Raw genomic sequence first — 22500 nt, forward strand, 5'->3', positions numbered from 1 at the left:
TACAGATGTTTTCTTTTTAAATCCGGCCCGGTACACGCCCCGGTTCCTCGGCCCGAATCTGGCCCACGTACAACATGACTGTCAGATGCTTCTTCCACATCTGGACCAATTCTGGCGCGTACACAGAAACTGTGGGAAAGCAGCCAGATGTGGAAGTATGTGGGGCCGGACTCGGGCCAGAGGATTCATGCTGCTCTCTGGGCGCGGCTGTCCCGTCTGTATCTGTCCAATATCAGCTGATAGTCGTCGTCGCCGCTGTGAGAGATTTATCCTGACCAACCGGGCGGTGAGCGACACGTCGGAGCTCAGGTCAGCTGGTTACTGTACATTTACCCGTGCACGTTAAAAAAGGAGCGTCACTTCACATTGTTCACGTGATGAAAGTGAGTGAATCTGAAGCGTTTGGTTTCCAGACTCGTTCATATTCGTATTTTTACATTTTCACGGACGCAGCTGAACGAGACGCAGCTCGCCGAGCGCCGCGACGCCTCCGCCCAAAAAAAAGTTACGTGCTTCTGTCCGTGACCGCAGTCCTGCAGTCACCCCCCTCCCTCCCTCCTTCCCTCCCTCCCCTACTTTCCACATGACCCCCCCCCCCCCCCCCCTCCGCGCCCCCACCCTTCCCCATTAGCTGCAGGCTATTACAGCCCCTGAGAGAGAGTCATTACCGCTCCCATCCATGATGATGAAGCTCTCAGCTCGAAACACCGGCAGCTGCACAGCGAAAGCCTGCGCTTGATTGGCAGGATACAGGGGGTGAGGAGTGGGTGAGGAGGGGGTGAGGGGGGGGGATGAGAGGAAGTGTGAGGTTTAGTATAGGGGGTTTGTGTGATGGGAACTCCACTCGAGATGTGAATTGGCTTTGCCACTCCAATCAGGCCGCTGGATGACAAATGAAGTGTGTCTCTTTCACTCACTCAGTCTCTCTCTCTCTCACCCTTCCTCCTCTTCTTCTTCTCTTTCTCCCCCCTCTCCTCCTCCTCCAACCCCCCCCCCTCCCTTCACACTTCTCTCTGTCCGGGTGGAGAAAGAAAAGGGGAGTTCATGTGGGAGCGCTTGACAGCAACACAATCACATTTCTATTCAGCTCCCCCGCCTGCCTATTTTACCTTCTCGGCAGCCGGGCATGCCATGCACGCTAACACACAGGCCGGCCAGCCAATTAGAACGCAGCGCAAAGAATCTGTGAAAGACACAAAAGGTCTTTAGAGGTTTGGACAGGTGTCTCATTTGGCCGCAGGACATAGTTTAGAGGATTTTTTTTCTGTCTTTGGTTGGATTTGTGGGCAGAGAGCGAGGAAGGTTATTTGTCGCGCTGTCATTTTTTTTTTTTTTTTTAACGCCCGTCTCGTTGTCTGTCTGTCGATCCTCGCAGCCCCCTCCATGGGAATGATGGGTAAATTTGAACTGAAGGGGGGAGGGGGGGGGTGAAGGTGGGGGTGACTTTGCTCCAAGCAGAAGAAGTTTAGTAAAAATGAAATCAAAGCTGATTATTTTTCATGGTTTGCGTTGGGTCACCTCGTTTTTGTCTCGCTCTCTTTGAGGGTGAAAACAAACTGAACACAACTTCTTCTTCTTCTTCTTCCTCTTCTTCTGCTGTTTTTTCCCCTGCGTACAGTAATTACAGTGGGATTGAAAAAACAAGAGCAGAGATAATTGGTTTGTTGGTTTGTGGCTGAGTTTGTTTTGCAGGGTTATTATCCAGCAGCTCCATTATGGCTGACAGCACAGAAATCCCTCATTAGCATACACAAATATATACAGAGAGGATGTGGGAAGGGAGGGAAAAAATGCACCAGTGTTTAATACCAAACGCTCCCTCGCACTCTCTCGCAACACACACATGCGACGCACAAAAACATGCAAATACAATCCACAATGGAGCGGCGCTGACACTGCCTCCAGCTGTGAGGAGACGCAGGGAGGTGTCAGGAGGAGTAAAGAGGGGAGACGGAGGAGGGGGAGGGAGGTGGCGTGAACTATTTGTTCAGCGAGACAACGGAGGAACGACGGAAGAAGAAGAAGTAAAACAGAGAGACAGATGTAGCGGTAATTAACGCGAGGCCCCGGCGGCGCTACGTGGTCGCGGTCGCCGGCGGTGGAGATGACAGCAGCCGAGGGAGCGGCGGAGGCTGACGGTGGCTTTCACCCTCCGCCATCATCATCATCATCATCCTCACCTTCATCGCCGTCATCGTCAGGGCCTACACAAACCAACAATCGCTGTCAGTCTGTGTCAGAGCGGCGTGTCGCTGCAGCACAATGGCGGCTGTCAGTGAGCTCCGGTTCATCTGGATCAACTCGCTTTACTGTTTGTTTGTTCTCACATCCTCCACTTAGTCCTGGTTATCAGTCTGGCGGTTCTGGGTCTGGAGGACTGGGCTCAGTCAGCAGGTGGTTCTATGAACCTGGAGAATCATCTCCAAAGATCCTGATCCACAGAGTCTGTACCGGTCTGATGAGGTCTCAGCTGAGACACTGACTGAAAACATCTGGTTCATCACTGAATATTCAAGTTGTCCTTTATTTTATCACCTGACTGGTTTGTTCTGGTCGGGTCTGATCTGGTCTGGTCTGGTCTGATCTGGTCTGGTCTGGTTTGTTCTGGTCTGGTCTGGTCTGGTCTGGTCTGGTTTGTTCTGGTCTGGTCTGGTCTGGTCTGGTCTGGTCTGGTCTGGTCTGGTCTGGTCTGGTCTGGTCTGGTCTGGTTTGTTCTGGTCTGGTCTGGTCTGGTCTGGTCTGATCTGGTTGATATCCAAAATTTAATATCGATAAAGTTCAGCCCAAATATCGCGATATACAATATTATCGTATCATATTAGCATCGTATTATCGGGGGGCGGGGCTTATAATATCATTATATTTTCATATTGGATGTTTCAGGTGTGACTGATGCCGTTACAAATTAAATTTTTTCACATGCAATGATACAATGTCGGAGGGTCGGACTCTGCAAAACTGCAAAATAATGATAATAATAATGATAAATAATAATAAAAAATAATATGAATCTATAAAAATACAATAAAAAAATATGTATATACATAATTATTCATGTAACCTGCTGATAATCCAGAGAAACCTGTGGAACAAGTTCAGTTTAACCCTGAAACAGGGAAAACAAGAAGTAGAGGAGTGAGCAAAGCTTTCAGACCCTAGCTGTGAAGATCCTTTCAAAATAAAAGCATGGATTCGTGTTATTCCTCAGTGAACTTATTAAAAGTCCAGTAAAGAGAAAAACCAGCTCCGGCTCTTCAGGTTCTTGTGAGGTTTGGTTGTTCCAGCGTCTTGGAGAACCTGCCTCGGTTCTTCAGTCTCTTCATGTGATCCAGACCAGTGGTGTAGTCCAGGGTATACGCGGGTATACGCGGGTATACGGCGTCAGCATTGCGTATACCCACTTCTAAATCCGCCCTGATGCGCACCATTCAGTGGTATCTGCGAGCCAAATTGCCCATTTTTCCCCTGTGATGGCGAAGCCACGACCCACGCTACTCTGCCTCTAATTGGCTGTTACTCGCTGCCTTTACTGATTAGATTGGTTAACTTCAGGCATGAGGACCGATGAGCCAATCGGAGGCAGAGAAGGGCGGGTCATGCCGAGGTAAATATTGCTAACCAACAAATTTACTTTTACAAGTTTACTTTAAATGATTTGCCTTTAGGATATGTGATGAACCGGTGAGATGAAGATTTCATTTCACAATTACAAACGTCCTCGCGAATCAACATCAGCCAGCAGCTCAGCTAATGTTAGCGATGCTACACCGGTACAGATAAGCCCGACGCCGACGCCGGCTCCGCCCGCTCCGCCGGCTCCGCCCCCCACCCCCCACCCCCGTCAGAAAGGACATGAAAACTCCTGCAGAAAGCAAGTCTGTCTGGAATATACTGTAGGATGAGCAAAGGTCAGAAACCCAGCACTGGGTTGAGAGAGTACATCACTGTGATCATACACTCATTGTTAACTAAATATTGTTGTTTTGTTACATATTGTTTTGTTGAATAATTTGAATGATGTTCAATCATCATATGATATTTATATATATCTAACGAGGTTGTCTGTCACTAGTCTGTGGGCCAGTATTGGTTCAGTAATGTCATAATCTTTCCTCCCTGAGATCAAGCAGCAGAAATGATGTGACAATGAGCAAATACTACTGACGGGTTTTTGGGTAAACTGAACAGACTGGTCTCACATGTCACAGTTCCTCAAACAGGGCGTTTTTCTGGGCTGCGTTAAAAAAGTATATCCACTTCTCCAGGAACCACTACACCACTGATCCAGACTGATGCTGAGATCAGGACTCCGGGTTCTTCTGGTCTCTGAAGACGGTTCTGGACTGGTTGTCCTGCTGCAGGATGGATCCGGGACCAGGTTCCATGGTTCTGATCAGATCTTTATCAGGCCTTTAGCTTGTAACTTGATATTTGATTTTCTTGTATTCCACTGCAGTTTAAGAATTGAAGAATTAAACTTTTTACTCATTTATCACATCTTCAGTTACTTTACAAAACACACGTTGTTTAATTCTTTATTCCTTTGATTTTTCTTGTGAATTTAATCTTTAGTTTGTTGAGAATTTGCACGTTGTGGATCGACGTCTCCAAACATTCGACCAATGAGTTCATGGATGAAACAAGATGCAGATTAACTCAAACTGAAAATAACATTCAGTAACGTTTCCACTGCCGCAGTTTAAACCTCAGTGAACGACGCCACTTCTTCTTCTTCTGTGATTTTATAGTTTGAGGTATTTAACCCTTTAACGTCAGCTGCTCGTGGTTTAATGGAGTCGCTCTGAGGCCTCAGATCTGTGAGAGCCTGCTCCGATGCCCAGAGGGGGTGAGGATGGGGGAGGTGGGGGGTGAGGATTGGAAGGAGGGGTGTGTGGGGGGGGTTAAGAAAAGGTAATGTGAGAAAGCTGGAGGTGACAGCTATTGTGGGAAGGTGTGAACGACGGAGACAGAGAGAAGAGAAGGAGGAGAGGACTGAAAAGTGCTCCTTGTCCTGCGAGGGAAGAGGGACCTTTTGAGGAGGACCTTCACCTCCTTCTCCCTGCCCCCCGCCCCCCCCCGCCCTCCCCTCCTCCCCCTCCCCCCAATTAGACAAACATTAACATCAATTAAGAGCCCTCACGGGAACACAGGCTCTATATAATTACCTTAATGGGCGGACGCTTTCTCTCCGTCCCTCTCTCTTTCTGTCTCTTTCTTTGGGCCCTCAATCTCTTAAACAAACTTAGAGGGCCTCAGTGGGAGGGGCCGGGGGGGTAAGAAAACGTTGATCGGCAGCGGGGGGGTCGTTTCCCGTTGGCTTTTGTGGTGCTGGTCTTTCTAAAAAGGCCTCGGCTGAATTGGACCTATTGGCCGACAAACAGAGGAGCTGTTCCCACAGAGAGCCGGGACGGGGACAATACAGACCCCCGACCAAGAGGGGGGGGTGGGGGGTGGGGGGGTGGACGGGAAAAAGACGACAGGAGAGAGAGGGAGACGTGAGGTGGGAGAAAGTAAGTGTAGAGAGGAGAGAAAAGAAGGAAAGATGGGGGAGAGAGGAGGAAGCAGGCAAAGAGGAGAGCCAGAGGAAGGAGAGGAGGAGACAGGGGGAGAAGAGGGTGAGGAGAGGACAGGAGAAAGAGAGGAGGGAGAAGGAGGAGAGGAGAAAGACGGGTGAAAGAAATGGAGAGGGGGAGGAGCAGGGGGTGAAAAAAAGAAGAGAGGTAGAATGAGGATGTGAGGAGGAAAAGGTGGCAAGGAATGAGGAAAAGAGGGGAGGAGGGAGGAGAAGATGGAGGACACGATGAGAGGAGTAAAGGTCACATGGAAGGGAGGAGACTTAAAAAGGACGGAGGAGAAAGAGGAGACGGTCCTCTCTTCACCTCTGCTCTCTTCCTCTATTCCTTCTCTCCTTTCTCTCCTCTTCGTCCTTCTCCTCCTTTCCCTCCGTCTCCTTCCTCCCTTCACGTCACCTTCACCCACAACTCCACCTCCTCTCTGATCCCTTCTTCTCCTAACTTTTCTCCTCCTCTTCATCGTCTCTCCTTACCTCCTCTGACTGTTACTGCATTCACCTCCTCTCATTTTCTCCTCCCACTGCTCCCTCTCTCCCCCAACCTTCATTTTCCTCCTCATCCCCTCTTCCTCCTCTCTTCCACACAGACATCATGTCCTTTCCTCCTCCTCATCTCTCCTTCTCTGTTTCTTTTCCCTCCTTATTCTTTTTGTATTTTCTTCATTTTATTTTTCTTTTCATTTTCTCCGTCGGGTTGAAGGTCGACAACCAAACTTCACCACCACATGTCCAGATGTTCCAGATGTTAAACTGACACCCTGCCTCGGTCAGAGTGTCAGTCAGCTGATGGACGTGATGATGATGATGATGATGATGATGATGAAGATAGATGTGTGAGTCTGTTGTGTTCACGTCTCAAATGTGGAGGATTCAGATCTGACTGACCCATCAGTCATCTGCCTCTAGAGGGCAGTAGGTGTTCAGCACTGCTGTGTGTGTGTGTGTGTGTGTGTCTGGACTGTCATCACACACGCATACATACACACACACACACACACACACACACACCAGGATATAGAGGAGGCACCTGTTGAGTACAGAGCTGCAGTTTGACAATCGACAACTCAATAGAGCCCTCAGGCTGCTGTGTGTGTGTGTGTGTGTGTGTGTGTGTGTGTGTGTGTGTGTGTGTGTGTGTGTGTGGAGGGGTGTGAAAGGGGATTTAGTGTGTAAGACCAGTGAGGCTACTGGTTGAGTGAATGGTCAGACTGGGACTGTCGAGCCTCTGGATGCTTTTATTTCCACCTCTCAGTTTTTGGTGGAAAATATTTGCTTGTTGAGTTGTGATGAAATCTTCCTCCTCCTCCTCCTCCTCCTCCTCTTCCTCTTCCACCTCCTTTTCATCAAACAGTGTCGATGTCATCAGTTCTTAATTAATGACTTTAGTTTCCACTCTACAACCAGAGTAAACACAGTGAAACGTGACCCAGCACAAAGAATAAAGAATAAAACCAACTTTAAACTGGCAACGAACCATATAAATAAATACAGAAGCAGCAGTGATGAGACACAAGAATAAACAGAGTCATGTAGAAGCAACATTAAAGACAAAAGCTGCTGAAAAACATTTCAATCAAACGAGAAAATCCAGCATCATTTACATGATGATAAGGACAGAGGGAACCTGTCGCTCGTTGGATTACAAATCTGAAATCCCACACATCAAAGTGTCCTTGAACTCACCAACGCGAGGGTCATTCTTGACTTTGGAAACAGTAAAGAACCGCTCATGTGTGACAGGTGTGAGGCCACGCCCAGTGTTCCCTCTCTCTCTCTCTCTTCCAGCTCTGTGTTTGGTCTCCACCAGCTCCTGAGGGAAACATCTGGATCTTTAGCTGCTCAACGCTCCGCCATGTGGACAGTGGCTTTTTACAGCTGCTGAAAACATCTGCCTTGTTGCTTAAAGCTCCTCCAGTGTGACGGTCTGTGTCCATGTGTAGTGTGAGTGATTATAGATCAGCTCTAGCTTCTATATTAATACTGTGAAAGAATCAAAGCCTCAGTCCACAGAGAAATGCACACAGCCTGTATTCAGAAACTGAGCCTTAAACCCAGCCGTCAGGACTTCTGGAACTTTGTGATGTCACAACAAAGCAGTCCCCAAGCCCCGCCCACCTGGACCCACCATCCAAACCTTGCAGGATTTGGTTTCTCAGAGTGTTTCTACCTGAAATCTGCTATATTTTTTTTATTGAATTGACAAAACCGTCTCAGCTTAAGGCAAATTCAAAATGTTCGAAGGTCGTTGGAAACAGCAGCTTGTAAAACAACATCATGTGACCACGAGGTCCGTTTAGTAGCTGTTCTGGAGCTTTCACTCATGCTGCAAGATGAGATGATTTAATCAATCAGACGTTTTTTTCAACGAATGTTTTCGATGTTTTCAACGATGTCAAGGATGAACTTCTCTAAACTGATCACGTTCCAAATGATCAATCCATTTCATTGATTTCAGTTCTGTTAGTTTCAGTTCTTTACTTTGAAAATCAACTTAAAGGAAGTTGTTGCAGAGAGATATAATCTGAGTCAATTTTATCTTTCACTTTATTTTCTAATGATCTGTTTTGACATTTCCAGATGAGTTCAAGGACGTTTTGATGTCTGGGATTTCAGAGTTCTGGGGTTAATGCAACGAAATCCATTTTTGTTGGATTTTCATATTTTCACTTTCGATTGAAACGTTGTCCAGCAGGTTTTTTTTTTCTAAATTACATCTAGGTGCTTTTTAAAAAAATGTTTTGTTTTTTTTGGATTGAGGATTTAAAAACTCGACGTTCACATTCTACATTAAAGGTGATCTTTGATGCTGCTCCTGATATTAATTTGACTGAAACTGTTAAATACCATTGTATGTTTTTTTTAGACACAAATATAAACTTGAATTATAATATAATAAAAAATATGTAATATTTCTCCTCTCATCAGGATCGGCTGACAGTGTGAACTTCTTTTTCAAGTTGAGATCTGGCAAATTTTATGTTTGTATCACACGATATAAATAAAAGATACTAAAGGGAGGGAAATAGTGAAGGATGAAGGGAATTAAATTAATGTAATAAAAACCATCTTTGTCTCAATAATCTACAAAAACAAAAGTTTATTTTCTTTCTTTCAGAGCTTTTCTATAATTTGTCTTTAATTTGATATATGATCAGAATAACGTTCCTCATCCCACGTGACAACAGCAAACAGCGAAAACTAAGCAGATGTTTTTTAAAGTTGATTTTAAAAGTTGATTTTTGAAACTTTGGCTGTGAATCAACCAAACTGAACTCTCTTATCTCGTCTGTCTGCCCCTCAGAAATAACAGGTGTGTTCACTGTAAACACAGACAACACAAAGTCTTCTCTCAGCTTCCTTCACCCCAACTCTTCACTCGTGTTTGTTCGGATTCTCTGGCAATGAGACGTGACAAACGGTGAACATTAGCAGTGAAGCTGTCAGCAGACTTAATTAATCAGACTGATTTGGTGCAGAAGTTCAGCGATCTGAAGTGACTGTGGTGCGTTCGAGGAGTTTTCAAGGAGTTTTCGATGGTGAAAATGCAGAATTTTTTATTTTTTTCCATCCAAATTGCAAGTAGAGAGGTGTGCGACATCAGCGCTCACATTTACATGTTACACTCCAATCATTTCAGATGATAGGCATGAAGGGGGGTCAACAGCAGAGGAGGAGTGAGGAGAGAGAACCAGTGGTGAGGAGGTGAAACGGATCAGAGAGAGGACGGAGGTTTAAAAAAAAAAAAGTATTCAATATTTCAGGTTAGAACATCGGTCAGGGGTCAAAGGTCACACCAGCCAGAGGCGAGACACAGAGGATCTGTAGCAGCGACTCCACTCATTTACCTACCAGCCACATGTCGATCCAATTCTCGTCCAATCGAAATGTGGCATCAAAAGAAAAAGTCCCGTCGGAGTCGAAGCAGGAAGAAAAGGATCTCTACTGCAGCAGCTGGTAAAAATCCAAACAGTCACCAGCATGAACAAGTGTTTCACATGCTGCACATGTTTCGGGTTATTCCACGTGGGGTTGTGTGAGGTATTTATCTGCAGTGGGAGTATTACCTGCAGGAGATTCAGATCAGCTCCCAGTTTGGAGAAGCAGCAGGAGCTGAGTGATGAGCTGCTGAGGACGGGGTCAGCGGAAAAATCTATTTCAGACGCTTGAAGACGAGTCCACAGAAAAAAAACTGATATCAGTTGAAGTGTGTGACAAACAAAATTTAATATGTTGATACAGTTCAGCCCAAATAGCACAATATATTATATTATAATATTATGGGATTTGTCATATCCCAAGGTACGATGTTCAGGTATTCAGGTGTTCAATTCAAACAATAATAATAATATATACATATATATATATATATATATATAAAACCAGTCCTCCAACTTAAACCGCCACAGGTCGTTTTCTTCTACCCTCTGATACAGTGTCTCCTGAAATAGCGCCCCCTACGGAGGCAGGCGTGCTGGAGCTTGGTTGTCATGGTTACAACAATAAACACACGGACTGTACCCTCGTTGCAATGATTACTGTAATAACAGTCGCAGCTCGGGTAGGTTTGGGAAAAGATCGAGATATAAAAGAAGTACTTCCTCAACATTAGATGATTTTTGTTGTCATGGTTACAATAATCATGGGCAATAGAAACAACACAAACAGCTGGTTTCATCCATCCACCACCTCCTCCTGACGTGGACTCTGTCTCTCTACGTCACCGACACTTTCCCGTTCGCTCCTGTCATCATCACTACGACCACTAGATGTCGCCTAGCAACAAAACCTGACTATGATGTCATAATAAGCTGCAGCACAGACGACCTGTGGGCTCGTTCTTATACGGAAGGACGGTCTGACACACGGCTCCTGACTCTGATCACCTCATGGTTTCGTTAGCGTGCACGTAACAGCTGCTTTCTAGAGTCTAGAAAACAGCTGTCGTAGTCCGGACGAAGGAATTCAATCAACTTCATGTGGACACGCTCTTAGCCTCTGCGTTCTCCTCTGGTCTGATGGTTCGATCGTATTGTTTATCCTGCGTTTTACTGTGTTTCTGAATAGCGGATGTTGCACTAATGAGCTGCTGTTTCCTCTCTCTGCAGAATGTTAATGTTGCTGTCTTCGTGGCGTCCCGCTGTCTCGTGTCTCTGAACGTCTCACCGTGACATGGCGCATTCACAGGATTTATGACGAGGATCACTGTGCGCTGCTCCTTCTCGATAAACACGTGAAATGACACAGTAACACTGCAGTGAAGTTACTTTCTAAAGCTCTCACTGGTCCTGTGTGAACGGCAGACCGCTCCATTCAAACACATAATTGCTATTGCTGAGTTCTGGCAATTTCAAAACTGCAAAATGAGAGTGAGAGCCACCAGAAGAGGAGAAGTAAGAGCGCGCAGCTGAAAACAAGGTGACATTTGTTAGTGATTGGCTGATTGACGCAGGAGAGTTTATTGTTGTGCAGCCAGTTGGACGCACAGCTCCCTCTGAAAACCTGGCTCGCACAGAGACAGCTGTATCGGAAAACGCCGCTCATGCCAACAGTGCTAATATCTCCTGTTCTCTGTGGCGTTTCATTGAGGACGCGTTTGTGTGAATTTCATGCCCCGCACCCCCGTCTGCAGGCGCACTCTCAGCCTTTCTGCTCCAAACAGCTTCCAGACTCATTCGCAGGCAGGTCGCAGGCTGCTGAGGCGCAACACCGAGCATCACTCACAGAAAGATAAACTGGTTCCTTTTATTGTGCTGCGGGAAACACAGAAACTACACAATGCAACAAGACCAAACGTCCACAGCAGCACCACGAGGCTGCCACGCTCATTACATAGAAAACTAAGCTGAGGGATTATAAATTAATGATGTGCAGCTGGTCTTAAGAGTGAAAGGTGTAAATCTTGAGACTTTCAGACAACAGCATTGGTCAAACATCGACGTAGCGGTGACGTAAAACCTCTCGGAGGTGGAGGTCAGGTGGTTGGAGGTTTCGGCCTCAGCCTCCAAACTGATTTCTCTAAACTTAACCAAGTTGTTTTTGGGGAAGAGATTTGGTCCTTGGAGAGGAAACACAAGTTTATAGAAAACTACAGAATCACTTTGACAAACATGAGTTTACTTCACGTTAACCGCACAGTCTGTAACCTCTGCCTCTAGGGGTCTCTCAATCAAAACAATACCAAAGGACGTCGTTTGGTGACGTCGGGAAGCAGCGTGGGATCATGGGAGTTGTTGTCTTCACCACCAGGTCTGGATTCCTTCAGCATCGGTCATTTCTTGTTGCAGTTACTTCCTGTGCTGGTCGCTTCAGACTGAAGTCAGAAGTGAAGTTGCGTTATTGGTAACGCAGGCGACATGTTTTGGACACAGAAGAAGAATGAGTGGAATAAAATAAGACGACAGTCGAGGTTCTTCCCACTTTATTTGATCCTTTCGTCACAAACTGTGGGTTTGTGGGTCGATGATTACGTGACGTGTTGTTTGAATTCTAGTTTTCATGAGTTCAGAAGTTTGATTCTCAGTCACAGTAGATGAAACACACAATGTTGTTGTTGATGAGTCGGTTGTTCTTCGAGGTCGTGACACAGGACGAGGTACAGTACTCAGGACTGCAGCACTAAGCTGGACTTCAGGATCAGCTTGTTCTGGCTTTTACTGTGAAGCAGCTGCAGAAGCTGTTGAATTGTGCTTCAAAGTGCTTGTTGGATCATCCAAAAAAAAAAAACATCCTAAAAATAACCTTTCCAGACGCAGTTTCTGTGCTGGAATCGGCTGCATCTGAAAGGTTTTGTACCTTTTTATGAAACCGACGGTCGCTCTTGAAGTTACTGGTGTTTTCATATGAACAAGAGACAATATTAAAACATGCTGTTATCATCTGGGTTAGGGTTAGGGTTAGGTATTGTTCAGCATCTTGCTTTTCTTTATCACTTCAACTGTGGACGTTCAGACCAAACACTTGGACCTCTTGACGTGTTTGTATACTGTATACACCGGCGTATTGTGGGAAAGAGAAACCATTGTTATGAGAATTCCCCTGTAATAGCAGTGTGTTGATTTCGTACAGTGGGGGTGAAGCTTTACTGTCCAGAGGGCAGCGGGAAAAGACAGGAAGTACAACAGAACTTGCTGTTGGGATGAAGATGGCTGCGGATGCTAAGCTGCTGGAGTTTCATGTGATTTTCATGTGTTAGGTGCTTTTGTACCTTCTCTTTTGTTTTTGATATTTTTCCCCTTTTCATGAAGTAATATTTGCTGCCCTGGAAATAAATAAAAGAAAGGAACAAAGACCTAACCCTAGCCCTCACTGATTTATCCCAGCTTTACTAGATTGTTAGAAACATAGTGAACTCTTTGCAGACTGTCCAGTTGGTTAACACTTCAGTTGTTCCTCTCTGCACGACCAACATCCTGTTCCAAAAGGGAAACGCATCAGGTTTTTCAGCTGGATGCTTTCCGAGTGCATTTTCATGACGACTGAAGGGAAAGAAGTCTTTCCTGTTCCCTCTCTGACACCTTAAAGGCTTAAACTGTTATTATTTATGCTCCTACAGCGGAGACAGGCCGCTGTGTGCTGATGTTAATCTGCAGTCAGTGAGATTAGGTTATCTTGGGTTATGCAGCAGTGCAACCTGCTGCTGGCGGAGATTCAAAAGCTCCAAATTACTCCGGTGTTACACTTTAAAGCTCGGCAGCACATTTGCGCTTTTTATTTTTCCGCCGCTGAAGGTGATGATTTAAGCTGTCATGTTGCAGAGCAGTTTAACAATGGTTTTATAATAATATTTCAGGAAACTCAAAAAACATCCTGGACTTTGCCTGTGAAGTGCTTCAGTGTTTGAGCCTTTTGTGTGTGGCTCAGCGAAGGTAACGATTTAATCTGACATATTTCGGAGCAGGAGAATAATAATATTTCAGCGTGGTCTTAATAGCGGGGGGAGAACAAAAGGCTGCAGGCCATTCATCCAGCTGACGGCTTACTTTGACACCGGCTGCTCCGGGCTCCGTGGGGCTCCGTAGAAGGAGTCTAGGGGGGTTTAGACGAGCTGCTGCTCAAATGCACTGACAGGAAAGCATTAGCTGGTCCTGAGGCTGGTGGAGGTCACAGGTTTGATGCCTCATCTGCTGTGTTTTTTTTTTTCTTGATACATAACGACTGTTGTTCCTTGGAGGCATCAGTAGAAGGTCAAGAGTCAGCACCTCTGCTCATGAAGAAGAAGTTGTTCATCCTCTGGGGAGCAGGGATGTGTGATGTCAATCTGCCTTTGAAATTTAAAGGATAGAAAGGTCTGGGAATCAACAAAATTACCAGGAGTCGTCCGCTGGAGAGCGGGAATAACCACGGCAACTTTAGTATAAATCAGGTTTGTAAGTGGACCGGTTCTAAGAGGCTGGAATTTTCCTCACATTTAACGTCCTCTCCAGATGTGTTTTAAACTCTGTAAAAATCCTCTGCTGTGATTCATATTTAGTTTAACATGGTTTTCACACATAAAAACTGGGGTCTGAAGCTTCTTACTTCCTGGTTGAGAAATCTGGATCAGGCCTTGAGCCCCGCCCACTACCTGCTGGCTCCAGGTGGACAGGTGAAACAGCAGACAGTATGAAGATGGTTAGAGGAGGAAACATCAGAGAGACTCAGCCACATGTTTGAGCCTCAGTCAGACCCAGACTCAGAGGAGGAGTCTGAGACCAGAACCAGAGACTAGCAGACGGATCAGAACCGTTAGCTAGTTAGCATCTTTTCAGAATGGTTAGCGTAGTTATCATCTTCTATTTGTGTATGTTGTTTGTTAGCTTGTAACTGGCAGTGGCTAACACAGTGTTAGCATGGTAGTATGAAACCCTGGCTGTCTGAATCTGTGTTTATGAGACTGTCATTGGTTCACTGCAGTTCATATCAGAGGTTCAATATCAATCACAGACACAATTTTACAACTTTAGAAAGTGATCATGTTGGTCACCTAACTATGGTTCATCACAACAGAAACACAGCATTCACCTTAAAGAAGTGATATACCAGGAGTGTGTGCTTGTATGTATTTGACTGTGAACGCAGCACCGTGCTGGACGTAAAAACAGGTTGAACTTTTCCACCACATGCCCCCCGTCAGTCGGTCTGAACGTGGGCTGATACTAGAGCTGCTTCATCTTTTCTTAGAGCTGCTCCACAGAGATCAGAGGTTTGATCTGATAGACGTGTTTCTTCTTTTCAACATGACGGAAAAACATCGAGTGGAAATGTGACAGGAAGTCGACTTTTTTAGCTTTTAACCCACAGACCAAATTCTGATGAATTATGAGCAGAATATTTAAACTTTTATCAGTGTTTTAAGCCTGTGGTGTGTTCACACTGTAAAAAATGGCAGGTTAAAATCAGTACGTTCTGGGAGGAAGAAGAAAAGAAGAGAACAGGAGATGAGAAAGATGATAAACGGAGGAAAAAAGTCGAGGAAAGAATAAAAATAGGGAGGGAAGGAAAGCTTCATGTGTTATGACTTGAGAAATAGAACATTTGTTGAGTGTGAGGAGGAGGAAAACCATGGTTTGGTGTTGAAAAGCGTATTTTAGGGTGTTTTGTGTGAATACAGTCTTTGGTGTTTTATGAGAGAGAAGCTAATGATTTAAGCTTGACATGTCAGTGCAGCTTAATAACAACAGAATAATAATATTTCAGCACGCTCTTTCATAATAGCGCCTGCAACGAGGGAGAGAGAGGGAGCGAGCGAGAGCGGGCCATTCATGCGGCATGATGGGTAGTTTGACACCGGCTGCTTTTCTGCTCAGCACAATGTTTTCCACTCAGAGACGAGTAGTGAGCACACACACACACACACACACACACACACACACACACACTGGAAGCAAGTATGACAAATCTACATGTGCATGTGTGTATGTACTTTGTAGGAAATGCTAACGTATGCTAACACACACACACACACACACTCTGTAAGCCTGTCACTCGATTGACGAGGAGCATTTAAAGCTCGCTCTCTTGACACACACCCCTCATCTGCAATGACAGCTAGCAAGCTATTATTAACACACACACACACACACACACACACACACACACACACACACACACACACACACACAGGTATGCACATCAACCTGACAGCTCAGCTATTAACCCCTGGCCCTGACTGAACCCTCATATACATCACAGCAGGGCATACATACGAGTGTGTGTGTGTGTGTGTGTGTGTGTGTGTGTGTGTGTGTGTGTGTGTGTGTGTGTGTGTGTGACTGACAGTGGATGGCGGTGGCTCTGCAGCTGCAGTGTAAAAACAAAGTGAAAAGCGGTCGACAAAATGAGCAACGTCTCCGTCGTATAAATAAACACAGTTTGTAAAATATTCAGACGTCTCATCGAGCCGGGGATGAACTCTGTGACGCCTTCATAAGTTACACCGGGGTCAGGTACGAGACCTGATCTGCATCCAGGTGGTGGAAATCGTGATACTGTTGCTAGGCGACAACAAAGATGGAGGTGTTTTTGTGTTCCCTTTCAAAAATGGTGAATGAGATTTGTGGTTAGCACAGTTAGCATCGTTTCAGAACAGTTAGCACAGTTAACATTTTTTAAGACTGGTTAGCATAGTTAGCACCCTCTATTTGTTTATGTTGTTTGTTAGCTTGTAACTGGCAGTGTTAGTGGTTGTGCTAATGCTAACTTACTTTCTCTGTACTGACAAGGTTTCAGGTGTATTTAGCCCCGCCCCCCAAACGCCAGTCCACAAACCAGTGGGTTGTGACCTGCACTGCTTAAAGCTAAACTTTGTAGTCCAGTACTCAGGTCAGTAACACTAGTCAAAGTTGTAATGCTCTCATGTATAAGGCTGGCAGTCAGTTTGGTGACATATAAAAGCTGGTTAACTGGAACTAGAGGATCATTCCTCCAACAACAGAAAACATTTTATCTGTTGATTTTTTTTAGCAGCAGTTTTCAAACAACACAACTCCCTGTCACAGCCTGGTACAAAAACAGTCTGGCCTCTAGAGCTAAGTTCCTCCTTCCTAACTGTTTATGTAACTCACCTGTTTACATTTTATTAAGGACAGGCCCCTCCTCTTTGTCCTTTGTTGGATTAGCTGGGAGTTAGGGGGGTGGAGTCAGACACTGCCAAGATTGCGAAAGTGAAGCAGCTCACTCTGAGCTTCAGAAACCTGTGGGTGACGTCACAGAGGCGACGTCCATCTTTATTTACAGATGTATAGACAAACTATATAAATCATTAAGTTTCTAGTCGATACGTTCACGCCACGAACAGAATAAAATCAGCTGAGGTTGTCATTATATTTTGTAGCACACATCATGTGACCACTGCTGAATTATAAATAACAGCATTTAGCTGCGGCCTCTCACTTCCTCGCTGACCCTGCTCTCTGAGGTTCTTATTTTCTGCTCCTGGATTTGTCCTCTGGTATTTCCAGTGACGAGTGTTTTAAACCTCTCTCTGCTTTGACAGCCTGCCAACGCTCACACACAACCCAAATATAAACTGCATTTCTTCCTCTCTCTCTCTCTCTCTGCAGTCTGCACACTGAAACTTAATTACATTAATATTATTATTTTTTTGTCATTAAATGTAATCTTTAATCTTCCATCACTTTATTGTTACATGTGGAGGCTGAACACGTTCGACAGGTCACTAATTACAGCAGGGAACTGATCAGAGCCGCGTGGCCTCCAGATTAGCAGCTAATCGAACACTAATGTCTGAGAAGGAGACAGCTCCATGTTTGATTAATGAGACAGCTAGCTGGATGTTGTTATTGCTACGGAGGAGGGCGCGCACACGCAGACACACAAATACAATGACAAAAACAACAAAGAAATCAGACACAAACATGTAAACCCACATGGAGCTAACTGGTGCTTACACAGAGGTGGTGGGTGTGGCCTAGTTTGTCTCCCAGAGTGAAAACTTAAAATATAAAGTACTCAAGAAATGAAATACAGACATATAAGCTGGGTTTTTCTCAGAATTTAAATCTATATATGGTATGTGATACTGTTTTGTCAGGTGTGTTGTGTGTTAGCTGTGAAAGAAATAGCAACATTATGCTTATTATTATTTCAGGAGAGGGTTTATGTTGTCTAGTTAAGTCTCAATAGATGTTCAATATGAGCTAAAACATTAGTTCAATTATTTTTTTTTCCACAAAGTATTTTTTGATTTAGTTAGAGTAAGTAAAGTCTAACAGTCTTCACTTATATGAACAGATGTAAACTTTGACAGGAAACAGGAAGTAGGACGCAGGAAGCTTATACTTGTTTACATGTTGTAAAATGAATCATGATGAATTCAGTGTTAGCTGCTGCTGTTTGCAGTGAACTCACTGATGTAGAGACTGTCACTGGATCACAGTGACACCTTGAGGGAACTTCTTCAAATTTGGTAAAAACATTTACTGGGACTCGAAGATGAACTCTTTTAGTGGTCAAAGGTCAAAGGTCAGAGGTCAAGGTGACCTCACAAAACACTTTTTAGCCATTGCTCAAGACTTCACAGCAATTATGACCAAATTTCACTGAAATGGTTCATAGTTCATGTGACTCTGGATAAACAAGGATTGTAACCTGGAACTAGTCTGAGTGGCGGAGGGATACGACCACGAGGAGGTGACTCTAGTGTAAGATGAGATTTATTTCCTACATTGCCTCGTGTGTCTTCAGGTTTATGGAGACAGCTGAGATGAGTGAAGTGCTGGCGACTGCAGAGCAGAGACAACACGTGTATAATGAATTCTGTCCCTTAATTTGGATTTGGAACTACATGAGCCGTTTTAACTGAGGGTTAAGATCGGCGTAGTGATACGGTGTCAGGCAGTGATGTGATGTGTGACGGTTGTCAGTGCTCAGTTGTCCTACGTTGGAAGCGGACATTAAAGTGGATCACGTTAGCATGAAAAGAAGCCGCCGCTGTGTCGTCGCTCGACCCACGACCTGAGATTAGATTCATTCAGTGGGTAATAAGTTTAGAGTTAACGTCATGAGTAACCAGCGTTACACTAGTTTTCTAATGTTCTGTTTCCACTCAGGTTTTTTTAAAGTTCATTACAGACTGAACATTTCATTTTTCCCACAATAACTCCTCAGTTTATCCTCTGGTGTCTCTTCACTGTGGGAGAGAACGAACTGAAACTGACCCGGAGAACAAGTCACGTGAGTCCAGCTCCGCTCCTGTGACAGACGTTACCTGCAGACCACACCCAGAGCCGGCCCAGCTACCCAACCACTTAGCAGCAGATTAGTGAAATCGTCAGGTAACCGAGGAGGCGAAGTGATCTTTGGATCTTTGCACAAAGAGCCTCAGTGTGAGCGCTCGGGGATCAGCTAATCCTGCCGCTGCTAAAACCTGCAGGAAGTGAAGCGCTCTCTGCGGAGGGAAGGATGATGGGAAGGAATTACTGATGACAGAAAACAACATTATATCACTGATGGATTTCACAATAAAACAACACATTAAAACTAAACGTTCTTCATGTTGTAACAAGCTGTTGAGACATCATGAGTTTCACGGTGGAACCTGCAGAGAGAGTTCAGGTGAGGTTGTAGAAACACACACGCGTCATAAATCTGCTTCAGAGTTTTACTCCCTGTTAAAGGATCAAATATTTCCTCTCTCTCTCCTGATGGGGCCGAGCCAGGGATTTTATTCCTATTTTTCTGTTTTTTTTATTTCACTTAGCATCTATTACTTAGCTCTTAGCAGCATGCCAACATTTAGTAAAGGGTTAATCACAGACTTGGGCGATGTCCAACATTTAATGTCTCAATACAGGTTTATAATATCATTACATTATTCTGTTTTATCTTTCAGTTTTGTTTAATACTGTATATTCAGTGTTTCACCTGTTATTTGTCACGTCGGTTGGACAGTAAGCAGACAGTGAAACGAGGCTCGGTCTCATGAAACTGCAAAAACAAAACAAAACAAACTGAAATTGTATTATTAAAAAATATCAAATATGGCAGAAAATATTACGACATTTGATATTATCAGATGTCGTCTCAAGCCCCCAAGCTAGAACTTCTCTGATGAGTATTTATTATTTAATGTGTGTGTGTGTGTGTGTGTGTGTGTGTGTGTGTGTGTGTGTGTGTTCAGAGCTCGGTCAGATGATGTGTCTGCCTGCGTCACATTTTCATGTGTTTTGACCGACACTGAGTTCAGAGCAGTCGAACCTTTCGAGGTCTGATTCATCTCCATCTGTCCGTCCAGTCAGAGGCGTCTTAAAGGGACAGTCCCCCCGAAAACAATGACGACACCCACAACAACAAAGCCTCTCCCTCCTCTTCCTCGCAGACAAATCGACCCGAAGCTTCATCAGAGCAGAAACAGGAAGTTGAGGACGACGAGAGGACATTAAAAATACCCCCCCCCCTTCGTCTCTCCCCTCCTCTTCCCCCTCGTCTATCAATAAAGGTGTTGATGGGAGACGACGGTTAAAAAGACGGAGACACTCAATCTGTCACACTCCTAAATATACCTCCAACACTCCCTCGCTTCCTACATCCTTCACTTCCTTTCTCTCCTCCACCCTTTCCTCCTGTCTCATGATTTCAATCTTTTTCTCCTTCCTTACATCTTTTTATTTCTGTTTTTCAACCTTTCTTTCTTTCCCTCTTTTTATCCCTCACCTTCTGCCTTCTCCATTCTTCTGTCTCTCCCTTCACCACCTCTCATTTCTGTCGCAGACGAACACACACGTCCTCGTTGGGCAGTTTTATTGAACGTCGGTCTTTCGACTTGAACGTCGCAGCTTCCTGTTGCTGAGCTGTTGGTGTCTGGGCCGTTGGAGCTTCGCTGTGCAGACGATGAAGGTTGTTTAAACACCGTCCTCTGAGGAGGGAGAGTTTTATCCAGTAGTTCAACTTTTGAAATGAACCATGTTTTCATATTCACAGAATCTGGATTTTTCAAAAAGGGGAAAACAGAAGATGTGAATATAGTTAAACTATAACTGATTAATTCTCCAGACTTTCTTTCTGTCTTCAGACCTGTGTGGACAGGATCATGTGCAGACTTCAGGTTAGAGGCCTCATCACAGCAGCAGGTTCATGTTCATTTACATATCTGTTGAATCACAGACACGTCCATAGTGAATTTATCAGTAGGAACTTCCACCTGTAGAGACTGTGCTGTGTGCTTCTGTTCAGACTCTCAGCCTGCAGACAATAAGTCCTGCCAGCGACACACTCCGGGCTGAAAACTATAATTTAATATAAGTTTCTACATCTTTATTATTATTATTAAAAATAAGACATTCAAGCACAAAGATGCAAAATAAATCAATGATCTGTCAGGAAGTAGCAGGTAAAGTCAGTGTAAAATTCTACCATCCATTATTATGGAGATCACAGTCACCATATACAGTATGTCTGCAGCAGCCGGGGGGGGGGGGGGGGGGTGGTTGGGGGGGGGGGGGGGGGGGGGTCAATCTGCACCAGGTTAAAGCATTTTATCTGAATCCGGTTTGGAGGGTGAAACTTCAGAGTAAAGGTCAGAGGTTTAGTTTATCAGCAGGACAAAGCTCCTTCATCATCGTCACAGTCGCAGGAACAGTTGATGTTGGCGGTAATGTTCACAGACGTGTTCTCTGTAACTTCACGGGGGATTCGAGGAGCCACGCCTGAAAAAGTGGCGTCTAGAAAAAAGCAGGTTTTCACGTGTTCAGAGGTTTGATTTCGATTGTGTTTATTTTGCCTGTTTGCAGTTTGTTAACATCCACTTTCTTTACTGTCTCGTCAGCTGAGGGTCAGTTCTCTCTCCCCCTCCTCCCCCTCCTCCTTCTCCCCCTCTTCATCTCCACCTGAGCCTAGCTGTCAATCAGACATGGAGGGGGGTAAGGAGGAGGAGGAGGAGACAGATGGAGGTGAAGGAGGAGGCCTCGGTGCTGCTGGCACTCAGTCTGCGTGCGTCTATATACGTGTCAATATATATATATATATATATATATATATATATATACCCACTGTGGCGAATATATGATCAGACTAAACATGGAGGACGGCTGCAGATGGAGACGAGATGGAGGTCACGTCTGCCTGGACCGCTCCCTCTGTCTGTCTGTCGGCTCTGAACAGTATGGAGGATATACATTGAGGCTGTTGAAGCTCTTATAGAAACGTCTGAGTGCGTCGCTCCAGCTGGCGACTTTATGCAGCGTCGTCTTATTGTTTCGGAGGGTGGAGGAAGTTAAAGTCCCCGTCTCCTGCAGGATGATGATGATGATGATGATGATGATGATGATGATGATGATGATGATGATGATGTGTGTGCAGAGTTCGGAGGCTGCTTCTCTGAGCTGGTCTAAAATGAGAGTTTAAGACAGTCTGATCTCGTCCAGAACAAACAGGGTCTGAATATAAACGAGGAGCGAAATATCAAACATCAGCGTGACGTCATCCACTGTGATTAAACGATGCTCCAGAAGGTTAGCCTGTAAAACCACCTATATAAAAGTTGAGCCAATCAGAAGAGAGGAGGCTCTGAGCCTCTCTTCTGATTGGCTGACTGTTTTCTGACTGATCCAATAAAAATACAGCAGATTTCAGGTAAAAACACTCAGAGAAACCAAATCCTGCAAGGTTTGGATGGTGGGTCCAGGTGGGCGGGGCTTGGTGACTGCTTTGTTGTGACATCACAAAGTTCCAGAAGTCCTGACGGCTGGTTTTAAGGCTCAGTTTCTGAATACAGGCTGTGTGCATTTCTCTGTGGACTGAGGCTTTGATACTTTCACAGTATTAATATAGAAGCTAGAGCTGATCTATAATCACACTACACATGGACACAGACCTTTACTCTGGAGGAGCTTTAAGTTTTGTTGGTTTATGTTTGTCAGAGCTGATTTCTTCCATTTCCTGCGTCCTACACGGACACTTCTCAGCATTTGTTTTAACTCAGTCTGACGGCT

This window comes from Seriola dumerili, unplaced genomic scaffold, assembly GCF_002260705.1.
Source record: "Seriola dumerili isolate Sdu_G_001 unplaced genomic scaffold, Sdu_1.0 BDQW01000565.1, whole genome shotgun sequence".
In the NCBI taxonomy this organism is placed as follows: domain Eukaryota; kingdom Metazoa; phylum Chordata; class Actinopteri; order Carangiformes; family Carangidae; genus Seriola; species Seriola dumerili.